Below are 26,546 nucleotides of genomic sequence, written 5' to 3'. Positions count from 1 at the left end.
TTGCCGTTGCCCTTGGTATTCTGGAACTCTAAATACTCTAAATACCCAGGAATGTATTTCAATCGGCAATTGTCTTCATATGGCTCCCAGAGCTCCCATAAAGCAAAGATTAATCTGGCAAAAGTGTACAGAGGCCATCGAACACATAGATAAAAAAAGTTTAAAGACAGCAGTTTCAAACCATGTGCTTTTAGAAGCAGGCAGACTCAATCAGAATACCCTTCCCCCACCCTATCTTCAAAATCCCTCAGAGCCAGCAAATTCTTTGTATCCTCAGCTCCCCATACCTACACCCAAGGCACAAGCCATTCACACATCTCCGCCCTCTTTAGAAAACCAGCTCTTGAGCACAATTAAGCTACAACCTGGCATGGGAGGGGTGGTCCGCATGGGGTTTCAGCAGGAGCAAGAGAAAGAAAACCTTACAGAAAAAGAATTGTTGGAAGGATTTCAAGCCTTCCCCATCACAGAAAAGAACCATGAACAAAGGGGGACAGAAAATGAAATAGAACATCTGGGGACACACACTCACATGGCTCCTGTGGCTTCCTCTGCGTCCACCTCAGAGAAAAGGCCCCAGGAAATAGAAAACACTGAGGTCAGAAAAACTAGCCTTCCTCCATCTTGCCTGCAAGCCCTTCCCCCACCAACCACCAACCACTCCCTGCACCCCCATTTGCCATTGCCTGAAACAGTCATTAATTCTGCATCACCAACTTGTCCAGGTAAATTACCATCTCAAACCCCTGCTCCCGGTAACAATTTATGTGCTGCGGTCAGCATGGGATTTCATCTAGAACATGGAAATCTCACAAGAGAGGAATTATTGAAAGGGATTCAAGCCTCTCCTATTACAAAAGGAATTAAAGAGCTGGGTGTGGCAGCAATAGAGTTGAGTGCAGCCCGGAATGCCATGAGCAGTGGCTATGCCCCCAGGTCTTCAAAGAAATCAGCGTATAAGACCTTGGGCCAAGCAGCTGCACTCCTGCGTTACAAGCAAAGAAAATATCAATATGAAAAAAAGGATTTAATTAGACTCCTGCGTTACAAGCAAAGAAAATATCACTATGAAAAAAAAAAAATGGTTTCTCTAAACAAACAGTACAGATTTGGAAAAAAAATGGTTTCTCTCAACAAACAGTACAAATTTGGAAAAAATGGTTTCTATTAGTCTTTGAATTCAGTTACAAAAAATCTGCATACTTTGAGAGTATTTTCCCCCACAAAGTGTATGCATAGCCTTATGTTAAAACTGTACTGAAATATGAATAATATTCTGTGTAAATTACATGTGAAAATTTCCCTTTTGCAAAGTTTATTTGGCTAACATTTAAAATGACTCCATTTCTCTGAGATTTAAGTTTATAGCTTGAATTGCCAGTGCACAGAACTTCTACTTTTATTGTAAGTTGCCCTACAGGAGAAAAATAGTATCTGTGCATGGAATCAGCAAATCCTTGCCAAGCCATTGTCTATGGTCGATGTTATCAATTGTTAAACAATGCTATTTTTCAGTTCCTATTGACTGAAGGATTAATTCCTTGGGTGCAGTTCTTTTCTTTTGAGAAACACTGCTCCTCCCCCCCTTTTTCTGTCTTTGTTAACTCTTGCTTGCCACTCATGGGGGAGGGAGGGAGAACTTTTGAAAAGAAAAAAAACTGGACTTAGTACTGCAGTTTCTCTCTCTAGTTTATATATGTTATAACTCAGACAGATTAATAGTAGTTACAGTCACTTTAGCGTGCAGCAGACAGAGCAGAGCAAACAGCGTGTTTAATTTCCTATTCTAATAATTATAAGAAGAAATTCTATTCTGATATTCCACATTGAAAGTAAGCTCAGAGTATTATTGATTGCAACCTGGAACAATAGTTGCAATCTATAAAGTAATGATGGGGTCTCCACTAGGAGGCGCTATGTTATTCTACAAGTTATATTATATTATTGTTTTAATAATTCTGTTGTATAATAGTTTTTATTTTTCAGGCCTACAGACCTTCTGTATTAAGGAAACTTCAGTTTTATTTTCTTTTTCACAAATTTTTACAGAATTCTGAACCTTATAATTTTTACTGACAGAGGTTGCTACATCTAAAGCAATCCCTCCCAAACCTTTTCTTGCAAATCCAAATTGATTTTATTAAATTGAATAATAGAATTGATTTCTTCAAGGTTAAAAAAGTAAGATTTTCACTTTAATCCTTACCTTAGTAATTTTTTGCTGTATGCCAGTTTTTAATATTTTCCAGATTTACAGCCTTCCTGCCATGAGGAGATGTGAAGATGAACACTTTGCAGTTTATTTTAACATTTTTCTAACACCTTTTGACTTTTGATTTTTGATCCTTGATCTAATTTTGTTTTGATAACTTTTTGATAAGATTTTTATCTCACATTATGTGTTATCTGTTGTCTGTCTTGATGCCAAGAAGACTATGAATGAATATGAATGTGTGTCAGTTTTGTGTAAATGAATATTTGCAAGATGAATGAATATATGTCAGTCTTGTGTAACATATGTTTAATGTAATGTCTAATATACTTGTCATTTGATTCAGCTTACAGCAAATGACTTTCCTTTAAATGATTAATTTACATTTCTGCTATTTTACTGAATGAAAATTGATCACTGCATAAAAACTTTCTTGATAATGGGGCTACCCTCTGTCCTGAAAACTGATAATGGCTCTATTTACTGCAGCCATTCCTTTACATGAATTTTGTCAATAATTGAACATTAAATACTTATTTGGCATCCCCTACAACAACACCACAGGGTAAGCCATTGTGGAGAGAGCCAATCATACCCTTAAGAGCTCTGGACCAAACAAAAAGAAAAAGGAGGGATTGCCCCTGGATTTTCCCCTAAACAGGACTGGCTGAACAAAGTTTTGTTTAAATCATCCAAACATATCAAATTTAAGACCACAGCCATGAGTAATCATTATGGGACTAGGGTTAGTCACCCACAGCCATCAGTTTTGTATAGAATATTTAATGTCTGGTACGGTCCCGTCCCCTTATCAAAGGGACGAGGATATGTTTCTCTGCTTGCTTCCACAGGTATCAAGCCGTGGAAAGATGGAAAGGTGTCCAGGTCTACAGGACCCGATCCCCAACTTCTCCCTGAGCCTCCATAGCCCTCAGAAGGACAGAGACCGGACTCCTTGCAAAAAGCAGCACCACATGACCTGGGGACAGATCAAGGCCCTATCCAACCAATCTGCACAAATCTTAGAACAGCAAGGCCTTGAGAAAACTCCAGAGAACTTATTAGCCGCTTTTTCTTGCCTGAATGCCAACTCATTAACAATTGTGTTCTGCATCCTCCTCCTTTGCCTTATTTCTCCAGCTATGGCGATTTCAGAACAAGGACTCTGACAGAACAACATGCACAGAACTTTTCACACCTGTTGAATCGAACAGACTGTTGGATCTGCACACACATGCCAACCCAAGCCTGCGGAGAACGACTGATGCATGCTGTACCATTTAACCTTACAGTATGGACTAATTATCCTTTACAGAGAGGTTTTCATTAACTCTCCAGTTAATAATACCATACTACACATTGGTAGCTGTATTCAAGAGACTGCCGCTCTTTGTTGGGACTATGATACAGGGGATGGGAAAGGACTTCAGGTGGGAAATATCCATATTGTAACTGAACATTTGTATTAATCACTGAACACTTGCATAATTATACCACATATATGTATGCAATTGGCAGATTTCAGGATGTGCAGTGGGAGACCCAAGCAGGTACAGAAAGTATAGAGGGGATGAAGGATTTACCTTTTGTAGTTATATAGCCCAAATGATAACCAATGACATGTCCACTAATCTGTTAGGAAACATATGGATGTTATGTGGGCGTAGAGCATATATGTACATTTCCCCAAGATGGAAAGACAGATGCACTTTAGGCTACATCCTCCCCTCATACTTGCAGTCAAAAATTTACCCAAAGCAAGGCTCCGTAACAAAAGGGAGGCGATAAATAATCCCATAGAAAAGTATACAGAAACTCAGATAGCTAGAAGCCTGTTTCCTCCAATGGGGACAGCTATGAATTACAGAGACTTACACGTCCTAGCTAACTGGACTACTGCCCTATTTAATCAGACAGTCCATGCATTAAAACTACTCACAACAGAAGTCTCTCAGATTAGAGAAGTAGCAATACAGAACAGCTATACCTTAGACACAATTTTAGCCTTAAGGGTGGTGTTTGTGCATTAATTGGATCTCATTGCTGTGTGTACATATCAGTTTATAAAGCAAACCTCACATATACCATAGAGCAGATAGAAACCATGGTTGCTGATGCACCATTTTCAGGCAGAATACCTACTTCTCCATGGGATTGGCTATGGTCCTGACTCCCTGATATTTCTGGTCTCAAAAGGGTGATTTCTATTATAATTACTGTAATTATCTTAATTATTTGCCTGTGATGCTGTATTCAGTGCATACCCAAACCTCATATCCATATTGAAACCTTGCTCTCAGCCCGGATATAAAGATGTCTTGTAAGATGCCTAATAGGGAATCATGAGCCCTGCAGCGTTGGCACACCACCTGCACCAGCTCTGGGTGATATGGAGATTCAGGAGCTCATCGGCAGCTGGCACACCACGTCGAATTAGCTTTCTTCTCTCCATAATCCCCCTTCCCCTATTTCCAGCCCATACCAAGACATAACAGATTTCAGTAAGGGTCTAAAGCTTTATTGAGCTTCCTAAACAAAAACAGAAAGGGTGAGATGTGGGAAATATGCGCTTGCCAGCAAGCCATTTCATCAGGGTTTAAACATTAACTTCCCTTCTCCCTGAACTTTGCCTGAATAAAAGCATCACTTGTGCTTAAGCCTCTCTGCCTAGGAGAGGATACCTGACTTCATGTATTTCTCTGGCTTGTGCTTAGCCCTGAATTCCTGGGGGAGGGGCTGGGTGTTCCCTAGTCAGAGGCAGGACAAAGTCAGGAGGTATAGATTTCAGCAGCCAATGAAATGATCCGTGCACACCCCCTGAGCCAAAGCCAATAGTGTAGGGACTCGTCTGTTGCTATGGGAAAGTAGCCAATCATGTAATGACACATCATCTGCCTTTGTATGAATGTACAATAAAAGGAAGAGCCTCGTGAGGGCTCAGCCTTTTTGCCTTCTCTTCCTGCCTGCGATGAAAGCTGTCTCAAGTGTGTTCCTGGCCTCCATACTCTACAGCGCCTCATTCGCGAAAATAGTGAATAGTATAACCAATCACACTGTTATGACAGCTATACAACGTAAATGGGAGAAACAGGCACATGTTTCTTTTACTAATGAGGAAATTGTCAGTGTTATAAAAGAGAGTTATATCTCAAAAAATGTAACCCTGCGAGAAGTAGGATATAAAGTCTTGCACTGTATGTACATGTCCCGCACATGGATGTATGCAGCGAAATTATGTGAATCTGATATGTGTTTGAAATGTCACCAGGGGAAAGGCTCTCTTTTCCATTGCTTATGGGAATGTGAAGTGATAGCTCAATTTTGGACTGACATATTAAACGATTTGGGACATATCATAGCATAGCCTATACCCAGAGACCCTAAAGTTTGCCTTTTTAGACTTCTCAGAAGCGCATTGGAGCCTCTTCCTGAATATGACAAGTTGTTTCTGGGCAAAGCTTTGTTAATTGGTATATAGACAATTATTGCGGGCTGGATTACCAAAGATAAACCACAGTTGGCCCATTGGACGAACCGTTTGACTATGCTATAACAGTTTGAATATATGACAGCGGCTGACAAGTAGACGACAACACGAAGCCAATGTGAGGCGATCTGGAAAGATATTGGCAGCAGCTACCACATTCCACGAGAGACTCAATTACGTGACTTACCACTACCACATATGTAGCTACATCCCGAACAATGACAGCCTAGGCTCCAGGATGTGATGTCACTCCGCTTAGACAGGGAGGGGAGGGAGAGTGGGACAGTAACCGGACTTGCACTAGTTAGGAGCATGCTATAGAATTTTTGTTTACTGTTGATGTAAAGTATCTCTGTTTTGTTATACATTTATATTTCAAAAAAATTCAATAAAGAAAAATTTAAAAAAAAATGGATCCTGCATAGGGGCCGGAACACCTTTGCACCCGGTCAGGTCAGTGCCATTCTTCAAAATAGGGCTGACCTAACCTTGGGAAAGATGGGGGGGTGGGGGTTGCCACTGTTACTTGAGGGATCGAGGGGTTGGGGCCACATTTGAATTTTGTGTTTTGGGAAGGGTGGAAGTGGGGGCTGGGGCCATCACTGCATGGCTCATTTTAAAATGTTTAACATTTTGGTGGAGTTGGGGCTGCCTCAACTGGCAGCCCTGGGTTAAGATAGGGGTCAGCAGTGACCCCCCCCCACTCAACCTACCTGTTTGCTGTGATTTCTTTTTCCTGCCACTTTAAATGTGCAGTGGGAGCCTCGGAACCCGCATTAGGGCCCTGGGCCTCCTGCTCACATTTAACACATTTCAAATAGGTGTACTTATTTTATCTTGGCTGATAACCTTCTCAGATGACTGTAATAAAATACTACTCCTATTTACATGATTCCTAAAATTCATAAGGATTTAACCAATCCTCCCAGTAGACCCATTGTTAGTACAACTGGATCATTACTAGAACCATTATCGATGTTTATCGATAAATTCCTACAACCAATGATTCCTCAGATGAAATCATACATCAAAGACACTAAAGCGATGTTGAATAAGTTGGCTACTATTACACCCACCTCGGATACCATTATGGTCATGTTGGATATACGAGCATTATATACGAGTATACCACAACATGAAGCATTACAGGTCCTACAGCAAGACTTGGATTCTAGATCCCGCCCACATCGAGTTCCCACTACTTTCTTACTTTCCATAGCTATTATAGCATTGCAGAAAAATAATTTCAGGGGGAGCTAGAGCGAAGGAAGGAGAGAGCCGCCAGCTTTAACCCGAGGAGAACTGTGCAATAAGGAGCCCCTGAGAACATCTTGCCGGTGAGAACAGCTGAGCCGTGATTGACGTCGCGAGGGCGGGGCTACAGACTATAAGAACTCCTGTAGCGTGGCGCAGCGTCGCCGTCGGCGCGACGTCGAAGCCGCTCGCGTCAAAGGGGCGAGCGGCTTCGTCCGGGGAAGTCTGGGAGTTGGGGGAAAACTCTGGCGTTTTCTTAACTTGGATGGGGAAGAAAAGAAAAGCCAAGTTAGTGACATCATCCCCAGCGCAGCAACAGCATAAAGGCCCTATGGACCAGCATGTTGTCAGACAGAGAATTTCGCCAAGTGAGGACGAAGGGGGAGGAGTATCCTTGGCCTCCCTAAGTCCCGGCGAGGGACCTCTATCTCCACCTCAGCCATGTAGGTTTCCATCGACCGAAGAGGCACAAGAACTGGTAGGAACAGTCCCCTTGGAGGTAAACTTGCACAGGCAAGTGGACACCAAGGGGTCAAAAGACGTTTTATATGTTAAAAATATGTTAGAAGCTCCACCAGAAGATATTGGTATAGGCATTAGTCCGGTTCCTCCGGACAATGTATCTTTAGGTGATTTATGGCAATTGATTGTGAAAATAGATAATAATATCGCAATAATGAATAAGTCCCTATCTGCTGTAATTCAAGTTAATACGAATACAATTATCCAACATGATACAAAAATTGTTAATTGTGAGAAACAAATAACTGATTTAAATTCAAAGATCCAATTAATGCAGAACTCACAGAATGTTTTTATGCAGGATAGTTTGATCCTGCATAAAGAAAATGAAAGATTAGAAAATATATTACGATCAAAGAATTTGAGATTGGTGAATTTCCCCCAGACACGTTTGTTATCTCCGTATGAAATGTTTAAAAAATTTCTAAAAGAAATTTTGCAATATAAAGACGAGGATATTCCAAAAGTATCTAAGATTTTTTATTTCACTTAAGATCTAGAAGAAATGAACGGAGTTCACAGATGGAAGATCCTCCAAGTTTAGGAGTATCTACCTTCTTGGAGGAATCTATCGATATAATCGAGAAAAGAGCAACTCTTTTTGTTACTTTTCATGCTGAACAGGATAAGGACAATATTTTTAGAAAGTTTTTCCAATTAAAAGATATATCTTTTTGTGGGCAAAGGGTCCAAATTTTTCCTGATGTTGCCCGACCTACTCAGGCAAGGAGAAAGTATTTTCTATCCTTAAAACATCGAGTAGTAGGAATTGGAGCAACATTTTTCCTCAAATTCCCTTGTGTTTGTCAAATAACATACCAAGGGAAGAAATTTAGATTTGTGGACCCGACCCATCTTGAGACTTTCCTATCAGATAAGTCACAGATATAATTAATTAGAGATAGAGGTGTATTAAAAAGAAGTCAAATTCTCCTTCCTTTTATGTTTTCGCTAATGAAATCCTAATCCTAGAATTATTGGGATTGGTTTATTATTAGCAAATGATATATAAATCTTGTATTTGTATATATAATAGTTGCCTTTCCTCCAATTATGTGAAATGTAAAACAATTATTGTTTGCGTGTATTGGTTATAAGTATTTAATTATGGTTGTGGAACATATTTCCTGTTTTCCTTTTCATGATATTGTCATTGAAGAAATTTAATAAAGTATAAATAAAAAAAAAAAAAAAGAAAAATAATTTCATATTTAATGAACAGTTCTACCAGCAGATACATGGCACAACCATGGGAGCCACAATGGCCCCTAGCCTTGCCAATCTTTATATGGCTAATTTCGAAGAACAGCTCCTATATTCGGGATCTATGTATCTATTTATTTATTTAAAATCTTTTCTATACCATCGTTAAGCGGGTGCCATCACAACGGTTCACAACAGGGCACAAAAACTATGTTATATAAAGTGTCTAGAATTCTAACTCTTAAATAGGTGCCATCAAAAATACTGTAACATAATATCATAATAAATACTATTTGGTGAGTGTTATAAGTCATGTCCAGTTTTTCTAACTTCGCTATAAGATTGGTGTTACTTAACTCTAGTTCTTTGTTGTTTAAATAAAAAGAAGAATTTAGAATATAGAAGAGAAGACACTTTAAGAAGAAAGCTGTGGGGGGGGGGGGGGGGGAGTTTGCCTGAGCGCAACTAACATTTCCCTGGGTTCTACTCTCAATTCTCTTTGTGGTATGCTTGTTAAATAGCCATGTTTTTAAATTTTTTCTGAATGTTTTGATGTCTCTTTCCAATCTGATTTCCACCGGCATAGTGTTCCATATTATAGGTCCTGCTAGGGATAGGGCCCTGTCCCTTACTTGTGTTAATCTGGCCAACTTGACTGACGGAATAGTTAGCAGTGCTTTGTTTGCTGATCTTAGATTTCTGTGGGGGGTATGTACGCGGAGGGCTGTGTTCAGCCACTCTGCTTTTTCGTCGTGTATTAATTTATGAATGGTGCATAAAGTTTTGCATTGTAGTCTTTGTTCAATGGGTAACCAGTGTAATTCTATTAAGGTTTCAGTGATATGGTCTCTTTTACTTTTCCCAGTTAAAATTCTTGCCGCTGTGTTTTGTAGAATCTGTAATGGTCTTATTGTGGTGTATGGCAGGCCCAGTAGGAGGGCATTACAATAGTTGATACTGGAAAAGATTAAGGCTTGTAAGACTGAGCGGAAGTTGGTGGGTGTTAGTAGTGGTTTTAATCTTCTAAGAGTCATAAGTTTGGCGTATCCTTCTCTTACTTTTTGAGATATATGTTGTTTCATACTTAGTTCTGGGTCAATTATCACTCCCAGGTTTCTTACTTTCTTAGCTAAATGTATTTTTTGGTTGTTGAGTGTAATTGGGCTCTGAATGATCGTTATGTTTTTTCGTTCTAGGTGTAAGAATTCAGTTTTCTCTATATTGATCACTAGTTCCATTTGGTTTAGAAGTTGTTTTATTATATTCTAGGTACATGTTGGCTAAGTTTAATGTTTTCTCAATTGTGTCATCAATTGGGAGTATTAACTGAATATCATTGGTGTAGATATAGTACGAAATTCCTAAACCTGCTAGTAGGTGACATAAAGGTAGCATGTATATGTTGGACAATGTGGCGGATAGGGCAGATCCCTGTGGAACTCCTGTTTGAAGGTTTATTTTCTCTGACATTACTTCTTTGATTTGCACTTGGAAGTATCTGTTATTTAGGTATGATTTAAACCACTTGATTGTCAAGTTGCTTAATCCTATTTCTTCTAATCTATTTATCAATATGTCATGGTTAACTGTGTCGAATGCCGCTGAAAGGTCAAGTATTACTAAAATGTACTGTTTACTGCTGTCAAACCCTCTCATGATGTCTGTTAGTGCAAGTAGTAGTGTTTCAGTGCTGAAGTTTTTTTGGAAGCCATGTTGTGATAGGTACAGTATATTGTTGCTCTCTAAGTGTTCTGCTAATTGTTTTTGTATGGCTTTTTCTATTAACTTTGCAATTAAGGGCAGGTTTGATACTGGTCTATAATTGCTCAAGATTAGATGGTCGCTGTTTTTCTTTAGAATTGGTTTGACTATTGCTCCGTTTAGTGAGTCTGGCATGTTTCCTTCTTTTAGTGATAGGTTAATGATTTTTGTTAGAGTTGGAGAGACTACATTGGCTACCTTTTTCAAATCTGCGGTTGGAATTGTGTCTTGTGCATGTGGGGCTGGGTTTAGTTTTTTTTAGCATTGATTCATCTTCAATTTCGGATATTTCGTCGAATGCTTCCCATTGTTTAACATCTCTTTTTTGCATGTTGATTTTTTTGTTTATTTATTTTAGGGATTTTTGCTTTTAGATTCGTGATTTTGTCATTAAAGAAGGTAGCTATTTCATTACATTTGGTTATTGGTAGGCTCTGTGAATTGTCATTTTTGTCAGTTGTGAGATTTTTTACTATGGTGAACAGGGCTCGTGGATTATTTGAGAAATTCTCTATCTTAGTGCTGTAATATTGTTTTTTAGCATTGAGAATTACTTGTTTATAGTAGGCTAGCTGTTTTCGGTATTTAGTCAGGTTGCCTGTTTTATTATTTTTCCATTCCTTCTCTTTTTTCCTAAGGTTTCTTTTGATTATCTTTATCTTTTCGTTATGCCAGGGGTTTGTTTCTTTGGGTTCTTTTATGTCGATCTTTTTTATTGGGTTGATCTCGTTGGCTAAGTTTTTGGTTGTTTGTGTCCACGCTGTTATGGCGGAGTCACAGTTGGTGCAGTCTATTTGAAGACATTTTTTCTTTGGCACGGGGGAGCATCTACTTTACCACAATTTTTAACGTGGATTAACTCTCTTGATCAGAATGTGCACTTCACTATGCAGTATGATAATAAACAAATTAATTTTTTAGATATTTCAATTACACTTGCAGAAGATCAATTTATGACTTCTCTATACAAAAAAACTACAGATAAAAATGTTCTGTTACACTTTTCAAGTTTTCATCCATATCATCTAAAGGACAACTTACCCACTGGACAATTTTTGCGTTTATGCTGCCTATGTTCCGCGAAGGAAGAATTTTTAGTACAAGCACACAGTTTGGCCACACGACTAATGAATAGAGGCTACCCTCCAAGGTCTGTTAAAAAAGCTTTCAAACGAGCATCAAACGCTCAATGGATTTGGTTGCTTTTGGATAAAGACAATACTACACAGGATCCTTCATTAATATGCACGTTGAGATTTTCTACAAAATCATCCCATATTGCTGCCACAATTCGTAAATATTGGCACATTCTATAAATTCATCCAGTATTTACAGAAAATCCGATTATTGCATACAGTCAAGGGAAAAATTTAAAAGACATCTTGACTCATTCTTTTTTATGTCCGGAAGTTCCTCAGCCAATTACACAACCTTTTGGCCATTGGCCGTGTCAAAACTGCTCTGTGTGCTCAAACGATTCCTGGTTCATCTTGGACAGATCAAGCAGGTAACATTTACAAGGCAAAAACAAATTCAACTTGTATTTCTACACATGTCATTTACCTTATAGTGTGCCCATGCAACAAATTTTATGTGGGAAGAACAAAAAGATGTATACGCACAAGACTGACTGAACACTGCAGTTGCATTACCACAAATAAAATGCAAGCACCTATTGTGGCACATTGTGTAGAAAAATCTCATACCTTTGTGGATCTTAAGTGGCGGGTAATAGATAAAATTTCTATGACAAGTAGGGGGGGGGGGGGGGGGGATCCACAAACTCTGTTAAACTTCCATGAACAACGGTGGATTTTTCATCTGAATTGTGTACACCCAGATGGGTTAAATGCAACTATTGAATGGTACACCATCTTGTGATTATTAGTTATTGTAGTTAAGTGGATTCTCTGACGTTAATATCATCACTTTACGTGGAGTTCTCACATTGGCCAAGTGCCTTTTAAAAATGGCGCTCACGCGCCCCCTCTCCGGTGGAAGAAACACATTACTGGATGACGGTGTTAAGAGACGCTGAACTGAGTCAATCGTTAGTACATCGACTATTGTGCAAAGTAACTAATTTTTTATGTAATGTTATAGATAAATTGTGCGATTATCTGTTTTCTCATAGATGGCCCCATGAGGAAGGTGCTCAGCCGAAACACGGACCGTGTCGGGCAGCTTGTCAAATACCTCTAGACACTGGGTCAAAAAGTGTTTCTCCATGACAAAGCTAAGTAGCTGGGAATTTGTATATAATAATATAAACAATGCAAAATAATGCAATGAAAAAGGGACAATGCGATAAGTTCACAAAATTACTTTATTCACATAACATGGTGCATTATTATAAATAGCATGAAAAAATATTTTAATGACCGATGATTAAACATAACGTGGTGAAAGCGACCAATACATGCTATCCCGCACATTATTGCGAATGACTGTGCAGAAATTGCACCATTTGCCTGGTATGAGGTCATTAAACAAACAAAAAATTGTTTTCATTTTGGGTTCAAACTATTGGTAAATAGAGGTACTTTAGTCTTTCATTTTCACCTATTGTTTTTCATGACAAATACCTCGCTCAGAATTTTGTGAGAAGAACATTCACGTGTAATAAAATATTTACATCAAATTGACTAGTAATTACCTCCTTTGCATACGTTTACATAATTCGTGCATGCAAATTGCATTCAAAGAAGGTCATTGTAATAGGGGAGGGAATCTGGGCGGGGAGATGCAAAATATTGTGTACATCTTGCAACAACGGTAGTCCTATATTTCCTTCCTCTTGCTCTGTCTAGCAGGATTCCAGGAGCCTTTCCTTCTCTCTCATGATAGCCTGCCATCCACTCTCTATCCCCTTAACCAGATCAATCACGGATTCCCGTCTTCTTTATCCTGTAGCAAGGACCTGCTCTCCAGGTGATGTATTGTCCTCTCGCATTGAGGACAAGTTTCCCAGGGCTACTGCCCAGGAGGGAAGGGTTAGGCCGGCCATCTTAGTTTGTGATTCAATTATTAGAAATGTAGATAGCAGGATGGCTGGTGAACATCAGGACCGCCTGATAACTTGCCTGCCTGGTGCGAAGGTGGCAGACGTCACGCTTCACCTAGATAGGATTATAGACAGTGCTGGGAGGAGCCGGCTGTTGTGGTACATGTGGGCACCAACGACATAGGAAAATGTGGGAGAGAGGTTCTGGAAACCAAATTTAGGATTTTAGTTAGAAAGCTGAAATCCAGAACCTCCAGGGTGGCATTCTCTGAAATGCTTTCTGCTCCATGTGCAGGGCCCCAGAAGCAGTCAGAGTTCCAGAGTTTCAATGAGTGGATGAGACGATGGTGCAGGGAAGAGGGATTCAGTTTTGTAAGGGACTGGGGAATCTTTTGGGAAAGGGGGAGACTTTTCTGAAAGGATGGGCTCCACCTCAACCAGAGTGGAATCAAGCTGCTGTACTAACTTTTAAAAAAGAGATACAGCAGTTTTAAACTAGAACAAGGGGAAAAGCCGACAGTCACTCAGCAGTGCATGGTTCGGAGAAATTTATCCTTGAAGGATACTAAAGAATTAGGGCATCCCAACAGAGAGGTTCCAATAAAAGCAAATGTAATCCATGTGCCTATATGTAAAAAACCACCTGAGCTAAAGATTTCCAAATTATCCCTAAGAACTGAAAAGCAGGTTGTTATTACAAATAAAAAACACACTTTGAAATCACACTTTGAAATGTCTGCTTGCCAATGTCTAAGAAGTAAGATGGAAGAGTTAAGAGTGTATAGCAGTAAATGATGAGATTGACATAATTGGCATCACAGAAACCTGGTACAAGGAGGATAACCAATGGGACAGTGCTATATCAGGGTACAAATTATATCACAATGATAGGGAGGATCAACTTGGTGTGGGTGTGGAAATTTATGTCCAGAAGGGTATAGAGTCCAACAGGATAAAGATCATACAAGAGACTAAATGCTCAGTAGAATCTATATGGGTAGAAATCCCATGTGTGTTGGGTAAGAGTATAGTGATAGGAGTATACTACCGTCCACCTGGACAAAATGGTCAGACAGATGATGAAATGCTAAAAGAAATCAGGGAAGCTAACCAATTTGGCAATGCAATAATAATGGGAGATTTCAATTACCCCAATATTGACTGGGTAAATGTAACATCAGGACTTGCTAGAGGCAAAGTTCCTGGTTTTAATAAATGACTGCTTCATGGAGCAATTGGTTCAGGAACCAACAAGAGAGGGAACTATTTTAGATTTGGTGAGAGAGGTAATGGTGGTGGGGCCACTTGGCATTAGTGATCATAACATGATCAAATTTAAACTAATAACTGGAAGTAAATCTACAGCTCTAACACTAAATTTTCAAAAGGGAAACTTTGATAAAATGAGGAAAATAGTTACAAAAAAACTGAAAGGTGCAGCTGCAAAGGTTAAAAGTGTTCAACAGGCATGGACATTGTTTAAAAATACAATCCTAGACATGCAGTCCAGATGTATTCCACGCATTAAGAAAAGTGGAAGGAAGGCAAAACGATTACCAGCATGGTTAAAAGGTGAGGGAGAGAGGCTATTTCAGCCAAAAAAATGTTGCGCCCCTGCCCGCACATCTCACGGACAGGGCCTTAACTACACGTCCAGTGCTGCCCGACACTGCCCCTCGGGGCCCAGAGGCCACAGCTGAAGCTGGGGCCTCACCTGAGGCGGCAGACAGTGATGGGTGCTCCCGCGGCCCGGCCACCATCTTGCCGGCATGGCAGGAGCTTTGCAGAATCTTCGCCTCACCTGGAAGCCGCCTACCTCATCAGGGCCTGCCTGCGGCCCAGCCTTCTCCTTCCCAATGCGGCAGGAAGCCGTCGATGTCATCTGGGCCTGCACGAAGGCCCAGCTTCCTCCGTTCTGTCTCCTCCCTGCACAGTGGCAGGGACGTCGCTGTCCAGGGTTCTGGGATTCCTATTTCCTGCTCCTTCTAGGGGGCAGGCCCGCGGTTCTCTTCCCTTCTTAAAGGGACAGAGAGGTGTGGGGTCCTCCAGGCAGCTCCTCTCAGGGAGTTGTTCTCTCAGCCTTATAAGAGGGCCTTGCTATTCCATCTTTGTCTTCGCATATGCTTAGATGCTCCTGAAGACGTCTCGTCTCCTGATGTCTGTTCCCGAGTTCGGATCCTGTTGTCAGTTTCCTGAGTCCGGGTCCTGGTGTCTAATCCAAATCCGGATGTCCGTGAGTCCAGCTCCCGATGTCCATTCCAAGTCCAGATGTCCGTGAGTCCAGATCTCTAGGTCCATTCCAAGCCCGGATGTCCATGAGCTCTGATCCGGATGTCTGTTCCAAGATGTTCCAAGTCCTGCAGTTCATGTTTCAAGTCCTGCAGTCTGCTTCAAGATGTCCCATGATGCTAGATGTCCCAAGATGACCCAAGATGTTCAAGTTCCTAGTTCCAAGAGGTCTGAGAGTCCTCGTCAGTGATGTCCCTTGTCTCCCTTTTGATGTTGTCCCGGTCCTAATTCTCCAGGTCCAGTGGGACCCGTGCCTCCGGAGATTCCCTGCTTTTTCTCCAAGTTTCCTAGCTCTATGGTTTAATCTGTTCCCAGTTCTGACTCCGGAGGATCCGAGGAGTTTCCATTATCCTGCGCTATGAGACTTCCTGAGCCTGTCCCGATCTCCTTGTGGTCTGCAACCAGCCATCTGGCTGTGTAGGGCATGAAGGGGACAGTGTGGTCCGCGACCAGCCCCACGTACTGTGTAGGGCGCCTGAGGGTCTTGCTCATCCCACCTGTGTCTTCATTCTTCATCTGAGTCTTCAGTGTGGTCCACAACCAGCCCCATGTGCTGTGTAGGGCGCCTGAGGGACTCGCCTTCCTTGCCCAAGTCTACGTTCCAAGTCTACGTTTCATCTCTAAGTTCAAGTTCCAAGTCTCCACCTCTCCGTTCCAAGTCTCCACCTCTCCGTTCCAAGTCTCCACCTCTCCGTTCCAAGTTCCAAGTCTTCATACCCACGTCTTCACATTCCAAGCCTTCAGCTTCACGTTCCAAGCCCCAAGCTACACAAGGTACTCTTCGAGAATCCCAAGCTCCACGTCATCCTCTTCGAGGTCCCAAGTTCTTCTCTGACTCTTTGTGTTCTAGCTTTCCTTGAACTCTTCTATGTTCCAAGTTCCTAATCCTGTCCAGAGACCTACATTGTAGCCCGGTATTCCTAGCTCCATCCAGCTCTGCTCCTGTGCCACCCATCCTGCACACACACCTCACCATGGGTGCGACTCATGTCTCTACCTGAGCCGTCCTATGGCCCAAGAGCTCCGGTCTCCTATGAGCTAAGTGTCGCACGGCGAGCCCGCACCATCGGCCCCTGAAGGCTGCGCTCGCAACAAAAAACATCCTTCAAAAATTGGAAGAAGGATGCATCTGAAGAAAATAAGATAAAGCATAAGCATTGTCAAGTTAAGTGTAAAACATTGATAAGACAGGCAAAGAGACAATTTGAAATGAAGTTGGCCGTAGAGGGAAAAACTCAATTTATCCGAAGCAAGAAACCTGTGAGGGAGTCAGTTGGACCATTAGATGACCGAGGGGTTAAAGGGGCTCTTAGGGAAGATAAGGCCATTGCAGAAAGACTAAATTAATTCTTTGCTTCCGTGTTTACTAATGAGGATGTTGGGGAGATACCAGTTCCGGAGATGGTTTTCAAGGGTGATGAGTCAGATGAACTGAACCAAATCACTGTGAACCTAGAAGATGTAGTAGGCCAGATTGACAAACTAAAGAGAGCAAATCACCGGGACCAGATGGTATGCATCCTTGGGTACTGAAGGAACACAAAAATGAAATTTCTGATCTATTAGTTAAAATTTGTAACCTACCATTAAAATAATCCACTCTACCTGAAGACTGGAGAGTGCCAATGTAATCCCAATATTTAAAAAGGGCTCCAGGGGTGATCTTGGAAACTATACACCAGTGAGAGCCTGACTTCAGTGCCAGGAAAAATAATGGAAACTTTCTAAAGATCAAAATCGTAGAGCATATAGAAAGACATTGTTTAATGGAACACAGTCAACATGGATTTACCCAAGGGAAGTCTTGCCTAGCAAATCTGCTTCATTTTTTTGAAGGGGTTAATAAACATATGAATAAAGGTGAACCGGTAGATGTAGTGTATTTGGATTTTCAGAAGGCGTTTGACAAAGTCCCTCATGAGAGGCTTCAAAGAAAACTAAAAAGTCATGGGATAGGAGGCAATGTCCTTTCGTGGATTACAAACTGGTTAAAAGACAGGAAACAGAGAGTAGGATTAAATGGTCAATTTTCTCAGTGGAAAAGGGTAAAGAGTGGAGTGCCTCAGGGATCTGTACTCTGGAGAGTATCATATGAGATATATATCGCGGAAAGTTCTGTTTTTGGTCACGCTGACCTCCGCAAGAAGAGTCAGCGTGTTGCAGGCTCTGGCTCACTATTCACCTGACCTTGAATTTCATCATGACAAGGTGTCTTTACGGATACACTCCACATTCCTAAACATAGAAATGATGGCAGAAGAAAACCAAACTGTCCATCCAGTCTGCCCAGCAAGCTTTCACAGTTACTTTTCTCATACTTATCTGTTACTCTGACCGCTGAGGTCAGGACCCTTATTGGTAACATTTTGGTTCTAATTTCCTTCCACTCCTGCCACTGATGTAGAGCAGTGGTTCTCAACCTTTTTTCTGTCGGGACACACCTGACAGATGATTCTCACATGCGTGACACACTGAACACATAACCGTCACAGAGCTAAATGTAAACATATACTCTGTATCTACAGGAACCGCTCTGATCCCCTAACAGTGGGTGCAGAACAGAACTAGGACATTCCCCTTTCAATTTACATTGCAAAAAAGATATTTCTGGCATCATCTCAGTAACAGCAACATAATGTTTTTAATCGCAGTAGCCCTCTTTATGAAAAAACTAGGGATGTGCAGACAAAAAGTTTGCGTTGATAAGTTGAAGTTGAGGGTCAATTTCGTTCAATATGGACATATGGAGAATTCCATAAGTTGAGGGTCTGTCCATACGTTCACCGGTTCCCTAAATAAAAATTTAAACCCCTCACCCTCCTTAATCCCCCCCCAAGACTTACCAAAACTCCCTGGTGGTCCAGCGGGGAGTCAGGAAGCCATCCCTGTATTCCTTTGCGAGGAACACGTGATGTCAGCGTCACGGAGTGACGCATACGTCACGTGCTTCTCTGCGCCTCCGCGCCCGGACCCCCGTTGGACCCAACCGGAACTTTTGGCCAGCTTGGGGGGGCCTCCTGACCCCCCCAAGCTAGCCATACTGACCCACCCACCTCTCTGGCCTCCTGACCCCCCCAAGCTGGCCAAAAGTTCCGGTTGGGTCCAACGGGGGTCCAGGAGCGGAGGCGCAGAGAAGCACGTGACGTACGCGTCACTCCGACGTGACGCCGTCACGTGCTCCTCGCAAAAGAATACAGAGATGGCTTCCTGACGCCCCGCTGGACCACCAGGGAGTTTTGGTAAGTCTTGGGGGGGTCAGGAGGGTGGGGGGTTTAAGTGTTTATTTAGGTTCAACGTATTCAACATAGCTATGTTGAATAAGTTGAAAATTGCGATGCGTTGCGCATCATCACTTTTTTAAGTTTAAAAAAAAAATGTTGCGTTTTACATATGCGTTCAAAACGAATGCACACCCCTAGAAAAAACTGTAATTTATCACCAATACATGTCCTATTGAGAAAACACAACAAATAACATTGATACAAATGCCTACATGCTAGTAAAATACTTCACCTCGGTCACACACATAGAATCAATCTTCACCAAGTACATACAGAAAGACAGCAAACTACAATACTCAAGGTAGTTTTGGCCTTCCACATCAACCAAACCATTACCCTGCCAACCTTCTTTCCGAAGTCGCACAAAAACGAGGGTGAGAGGCGGCTCCACACACTAGACTGCAAGCGAGCCTTGGCCTATTATAAGCGTAGAACACACTCTGAATCTAGATCCTCACAGCTATTTATTTATTTCAACCCGAATACCCCAGGTCTGCCGGTCTCCAAAAGGTCTCTGTCGACTTGGATTTTACAGTGCATTCAGTTCTGTTATACAAGATCAGAGACCCTACCAAGTTTGCCTAAGGTCCATTAGGTGAGAGTGATGGCAGCATCAGTAGCTCACTTACGTGAGGTCCCGAGAATGGACATCTTCAAAGCTGCTACGTGGTCCTCGCTCCATACTTTCACTTCTCATTATTGTCTTGACCAACAAGCCGCTGTGGATGCGGTGATGAGCAGATCCATACTTCAATCAGGGACCACACAAAGAGACTGCCCACTACTCTGGACCAGGTTAGGTACAGCACATCATACTCAGCCTCAGGAACTGCACCACATTCCCACAGGGACTCTTCATTCTTCACTCACAACTTTCAGCTGGGGTCTCCTAAACAGCATGCCTAATTCAGTCTGCTTATCTGCGGAAAAAAAGCAAGTTTGCTAACTGTAAACAGTGTTTTCCATAGATAGCAGGATGAATTAGCCATACTGACCCGCCCACCTCTCTGGACAGTCTCCATTTATACTTCGTAGACATGCTTTGGAATAGACTGAGGAAAAAATGGCACTGCGCGGGAAACACAGAGCAAAGCTCTGTCATCTTTGTCAAGCTCCACCTAGATGCCCCAGAGGGATGTCCCAGCAGCATGGCTAATTCATCCTGCTATCTATGGAAAACACCATTTACAGTAAGCAAACTTGCTTTTTTTGAGATGCAGCTACAAGATGCAGAGTAACCATTGAGTGATACAGAGGCATTAGGACATCCTCAGTTTTACTTGCCATTCTCTTCATAATACTTTCTAACATTCTGATTGCTTTTTTGACCACCACAGCACATTGAGCTGATGATTTCAATGAAACATCAGTTATGGCACTCATACCTTTTTCCTAGGTGATAACTCCTAAAATGGAACCTAACATCATGTAGCTACAGCATGGGTTATTTTTCCTTTATGATCATCTTGCACTTGTCAACACTATATTTCATCTGCCTTATGGATGCCCAATCTTCCAGTCTCACAAGGTCCTCCTGCAATTTATTACAATTCGCTTGTGATTTAACTACTCTGAATAATTTTGTGTCATCTGTAAATTTGATCACCTCACTCGTCATATCTCTTTCCAGATCAGGGTAGAAAATGTTCAAATAGCCCTTTTACCCAGGAAAATAGTCACTTACATGGGTAAACAGCTTTTGAAAATTACCTTCAATAAGAGCATACAAGACATAGAAGAAATATTGGAACCTGACAAATCAAGAGGCTTCTGTTATGTGTACAGTAGGAAAGTGCTGATATGGAGGATCACTATTGCTGTGTATGAAAAATGGGAATCTAAATTTATAAGTGTTACAATAATACCCACAGGTTATACTAGGAACTGTATGGATACAACCATGGTCATGCTGGAATTATATCAACTTTAAGCAAAAGTAAATATATTTGGGTCAAAGGACTGCTGGAAGCAGATGAAAGACATTTATTTGGTTAAAAAGGAATTTGCAAGCATGCCTATTTGTGAAATAGAGGACATTAATGGAGCACCTATGGTCATTTCTCCTGAGGATTCTGAATTATCTTATTTTCAGGCAATAACCAAGATTTATTTTTACCCAAATCTCATGAATATCTGCTTTTATAATAGTTCAGATTAGTGACTCTTTTTACCCTTCAGTGCAGGAACCCAAAAGATTTGGGAAAATTCAACTCCATAATACTCTATGTTCAAAAAGGAAAATAAATTAATCATGAATCACTTATGAAAGATTATCCTCACAATATATAAGTAATACTCAGAGTGTGTGAGGTTTCATTTGTTCACAACAGAATAATATAATCTTGTTCTAACCTTTTTTTAGATGAGCTACCGGTATATTTGTGCTAGCCTAATTAGAGATGGAGATTGTAATAATTCAGTTTTCACATTATAGACCAGCTATATTCTTAAACAAATGACAGGAACAAAACTGTTCCAAACCCAGCCAAGGTAAAAGAATTAGTTCCCTGTACACTATGCACTCATTTACATGAGCTTCTAAAAACCAGAATTATTGCAATTTTAGTACTAGCTAGAGGCTATATGCATTATTAAGGCAATTGAATTAAAATGCTAATGTACTGAAGAAAAGCTAATTGAGTTTAAAGAGCATCTTTCTAAATTATGCAATTTCATGTCACTTACTGAAGTATTACTAGCAATTGCAATACCCCAAACCACATCATAAAAGCCAACAGTTTTTAATGTATTCAGGGAGGGCTGGTGTAATATAAAGGAAAAATATTTGAAACAAAGGTTCTTTGTGTCCTAAGTAAAATGTTTTATATAGTTTTACGGATGACTCATAATTTGTTAATATTTAGTTATCTATTTCTTGCCATTCCAAATACTGTTCATAGTAAGATACAACAAAAAATAAATATAATTACCAAAAAAAGTAATAAACAATTTCATATATAAAATATAAATAATATAAAAGCTCAGTATAAGAAAATTCAGCATAAATGTTCATTGTTTCTGACTTAACTTTGAAGAAATGGAACCATGGTGTTCCATACTGTACTGGAAAGGATTTCAAGTGTTGCCAGAGCTCACTAGGATCAATCAATCCTATTGCTTCAATTTTCATATCTTGGCTGTTGTGCCATGATTGTAAACAAATATGTTATTTATATTTGAGCAACCTTGATAAGGTCGTTTTAATTTTACATTACACTGCAAATCCCAGGTTTATGTAACTTTCTCACTAATCATTGATTTTTTTCAGTGTTGTATGTTGGGATGGTGGGGGGAGATTTGGCTCCTTTTAGAATGCCATAGTCAGATTAATGATTTAGAGCAGTATTTCCCAACCAGTGTGCCTTCAAACCTGATCAGGTGTGCCACAGAAACGTTACCACTGCTTGATGTTCAGATTCAGGCCACCATCTAGGCCAGAGCTTTCCAAACTTTTCATGTTGGTGACACACTTTTTAGACAAACATAATTTCGGGACACAGTAATTCAGTCTACTAGCAAACCAGAGGTTAAAGGTTAAATGAATGAAATGTATTTCGACAATTTACGTATGTTTCTTTAAATATATACATAATAAAATGTTTCACCACACAACCTATCTTGTGAAAACCTTTCATTAATATTAAAAATATATAATATTCCAAGATTAATATTGTTATAATTTATGAATAACAATAATAAAACAAAGTTATTGTGTTATTCAATTTACCTCTTTAATGAGATATATGAGCTTGATGGGATGAACACAGCTTTTGAATATTTGGTGTTAATAAAGTCCAAAGGGTCTTCTGCGTAATTTTAAAAAGCTGGCCAGTTTCACACTATAAAATTATTGATAGCCTCATTCAACTAATTATATATGGCTATGAGAGTGAAGTCTGGAATTTATAGGAAGGGACAGAATGTCAATATAAATCCTGCACCTCCAGTTCTGTAACTCTGTGCATCCACTGAAATTCCCCCAAACAATGGAGCTTGGATGTTTCCCTTACAGCTCATCATACTAAAAGATATTTTCAAATGCTGGTGTCACCTCACAGTAAGCGCAGCACAAACAGCTTCCACTGCCAGGCACATTGTGAACTAAAATAAAACCTCGCAAAAAAAGACACTCAAAATCTATACTGCAATCCCATTGTAACATAACAGTAATAACACCAAGGACTCAAACAACAATAACCCTACCTGTGAAAAAGCAAGGGTAAATATTACACTGGGTCCTAGAATACCAATACTCCACCTACTGAGGAAACAAAACAAACCAGATTGCTATAGATCCCTATGCTAGCAGAATCTCTCATAATGGTCACACACACAGAGCAGAGACAGACCCTCACCAAATACAGAATACAAAATAAAGGAGCACAAATTAGACAAAAACTGAAATGGAAATCCCAAGAAGCCAGACTCTGTGTATTAACAATGGAAAAACAGAACCACCATTCCTCATAAAACAAATAAAATCAAGAAACATAAAGCATCAGTTATAATAGTAAAACCATACTAATAAAATAATATTTTAAAACTACTGATAAATAGAATTTCTATTCATTAAAATCATATACACTTTTTACAATTTCCCAAACACCAATAAAATATTTCAAAACAGCACATATATCAAATAACACCCAATAATTAAAACTAATAAGGATTTTAAAAAGCCCCTGCTGTCCATACGTGGGAGCTCTTGATTTCCAGTCACCCTGATATTGTCCAGGATTAGGAGGTTATCCTCTCTCACACAGACTCACATGTCCATTCTCTCTCACACATACACTGTCACATACATACACATTCATGCTCTTATACCCACCATAACCTCTCGCTCTCACAGACACTGACACACTCTCAGGCTCTAAGACACTCTCTCCCCCTCCACACACACCCCCCTACACAAACTCTTACTCCCCTGGATTTTCTCATACACACTCTCTCTGGCTCCCTCACATACATACAAACACACACACCCAGGCAAGTTCCCAATCATTCTCACACACTGAAACTGATCCGCAGGCAGGCTCCCACTCATTTTCACACCACTCCCTCACCATCCCCCAGGCATGCACACATTCATTCTCACACACACAGACCCCCAGGCAGGCACCAATTCATTCTCACACACACACACACACATACTACACACAGGCCGGCACCTATTCTCACACATACAAACCCCAGGAAGACACCCATACATTCTCATACAGACACACCCTCAGGCAGGCACCCATGCATTCACACACATACACCCCCAGGCAGACTCCCATTCACACATGCACACACTAAAGGCAGACCCCCTTTCTTTCTTTTGCCAGCAACCTCGGAGCCTCTCTCATTCCTCTGCTGCCACTGTCACTGATGCCACATGGCTATTGGGGAGGCGCTGATTGCTGCTATTGGCACTGAAGCCCATTCTGCTGCCTCCTCTGTGCAGGCCCCGTGGGTTTCCACTTCCTCCATGTTGATCTCGTACATTGTGAGATCCACATAGAGAAAGTGCTACTCTTGCACATTTCCAAAGATTACATGTGCCAATCAGTAAAAAGTAATTTATTTCTTTTTTTTTACCTTTGCATCTGAACTTAGTTTTCTAATCGATTGGTCACATGCTTTTTTGTTCCACCTCCCCTTTCTTATTTTTTTGCCAATTCCTTTCATATTGTCTTTTTTCTATTTCTTTTCTCTCAATCTATCTTCTTCCCTCAAACATTCAGTCAGGTTCTCATTCTCACATGCTTTCTCTCTCTCTCACACACACACAGGCTCTGCAGCGGCCCTGATCTTCTCGTGCCGATCCACGGTGGGGGCCCTGCCACTGGGCCGATCCACGGTGGGGGCCCTGCTACCGGGCCTCCTCCTCTTCTCGCATGCTGTAACAACACTGCTCCTCTTCTGCAGGTGACTGATGCTCCTCCCCCTTTCTGCCCGTGCGGCTCCGGCAACATTTTCCTTCTGGGGCCGCGTGGGCAGGAAGGAAGCGGAGCATCTGCACGTTTCGACGTGACCTTTTTCTTCGGGCCGTGGTGAGGTGAGCTCCACCATGGTCCTACCGATCTTCCTGCTGTGTGTCTGCGGCACACAGCACAGTGATTCTTTACTGCTCAGCCGCCAGTGGGATGAGGTCCACTGGCGGCCGCATTGGCTCCCACTTGCCGGTGTCACGTGCACCGGGCTTGCGCGACACACCGGCACACTGCAGGCGACACACTAAAGTGTCGCGACACACACTTTGGAAAGCTCTGATCTAAAAGGTGAATTTTAAAAGCTGGGCGCATGCCAAAATAAGGAGATGGGCATGCATATGGGACATGTGCATGTTCTTCCAACTTTAAAAGCCGCCCACATGTGCGCATAACTCCTGTTGCACAAATATCTTACATCAGAGAAAAAAGGCGTATGCTGTGGGCAGGGCATGGGCATTTCGAAGTGCAGCCAAGAGATGCACACGCAAGTACTTATGCACCTGGGTGCCCAGGTCCAATGCCATGTAACTTTACTTCTGCTATTATGGAGGTGTAATTCTCAAAAAAAAAATGTACAGGCATCTAAGTGTTTGAGGAGTAACTGGGGAGAGTGCACACTAAAGAACCAGGGGGGTTTGGAGGACCTTGCTGAACACTGGGCAAACTGGTGGACAAACTGGTGAAAATGGTCATTGGCTAGACACACATCTGTTATAAAATACTCTCAGTGGCACATCCATAAGTTGACTTATGCTGCTGGATGTGCACAAGCTTAAAATTAGGCACACATATACGCATACCTAAGCTATTTTATAACATGCAACTGGATGTGCGCATATGTTATAAAATTGTTGTTTCTGGGCGTGCAACCACACAAATGTGTATATATGCGCCTGCATACCCATTTCAAAGTTACCATCCCTGTGTGTACCTAAGGCAATGGGAGATAAAAAGAATTTTAAAAAAAATTCACTTTATTCAACAGCAAACATAAAAATACAGTCCAAAGCTTAGAAAATATCATTCCAAATCTTGTATACATACATGAATGACTGTGGCCCACTCAAGGTCACTGCAGGGATTATATGGCATAGATTCATCCATATACACAACCTCAGCTAAGATGCAAAAACAGAGCCCAAGATCACAGCCAGGTTTAGAATATAGTAGTCATACAAATTTAACAATGCACAGTTCACTGCTGCTTTTTCTTTTGTCCCAGAGTCTATACCTATCAACTTCTACAACCCTACTCCTCTCCCCTTTTCCACCAGTCAACTTCTACATTCATTCTTCCATCCACCTTACTCATCTTTCCACTTACATATTTACTCATTCAGTCCACACTGACCATACACAACTCAAACATACACCATTCATATTTGGACACGGTGATTACCAAAACCTTTTCTTAATTTTTTTTATTTATATTGTATTGCATCAATAAAACATGAACATTGTATACAATACATCATTTCACATGTTGTACATTGAACAATGCATTAATATATAACCATTAACATATTACGTCCCCCTCTCCCCCCCCCCCCCCCCA

Source organism: Rhinatrema bivittatum, chromosome 3 (genome assembly GCF_901001135.1).
Source record: "Rhinatrema bivittatum chromosome 3, aRhiBiv1.1, whole genome shotgun sequence".
In the NCBI taxonomy this organism is placed as follows: domain Eukaryota; kingdom Metazoa; phylum Chordata; class Amphibia; order Gymnophiona; family Rhinatrematidae; genus Rhinatrema; species Rhinatrema bivittatum.
Note: the sequence above shows the minus strand (reverse complement) of the source record.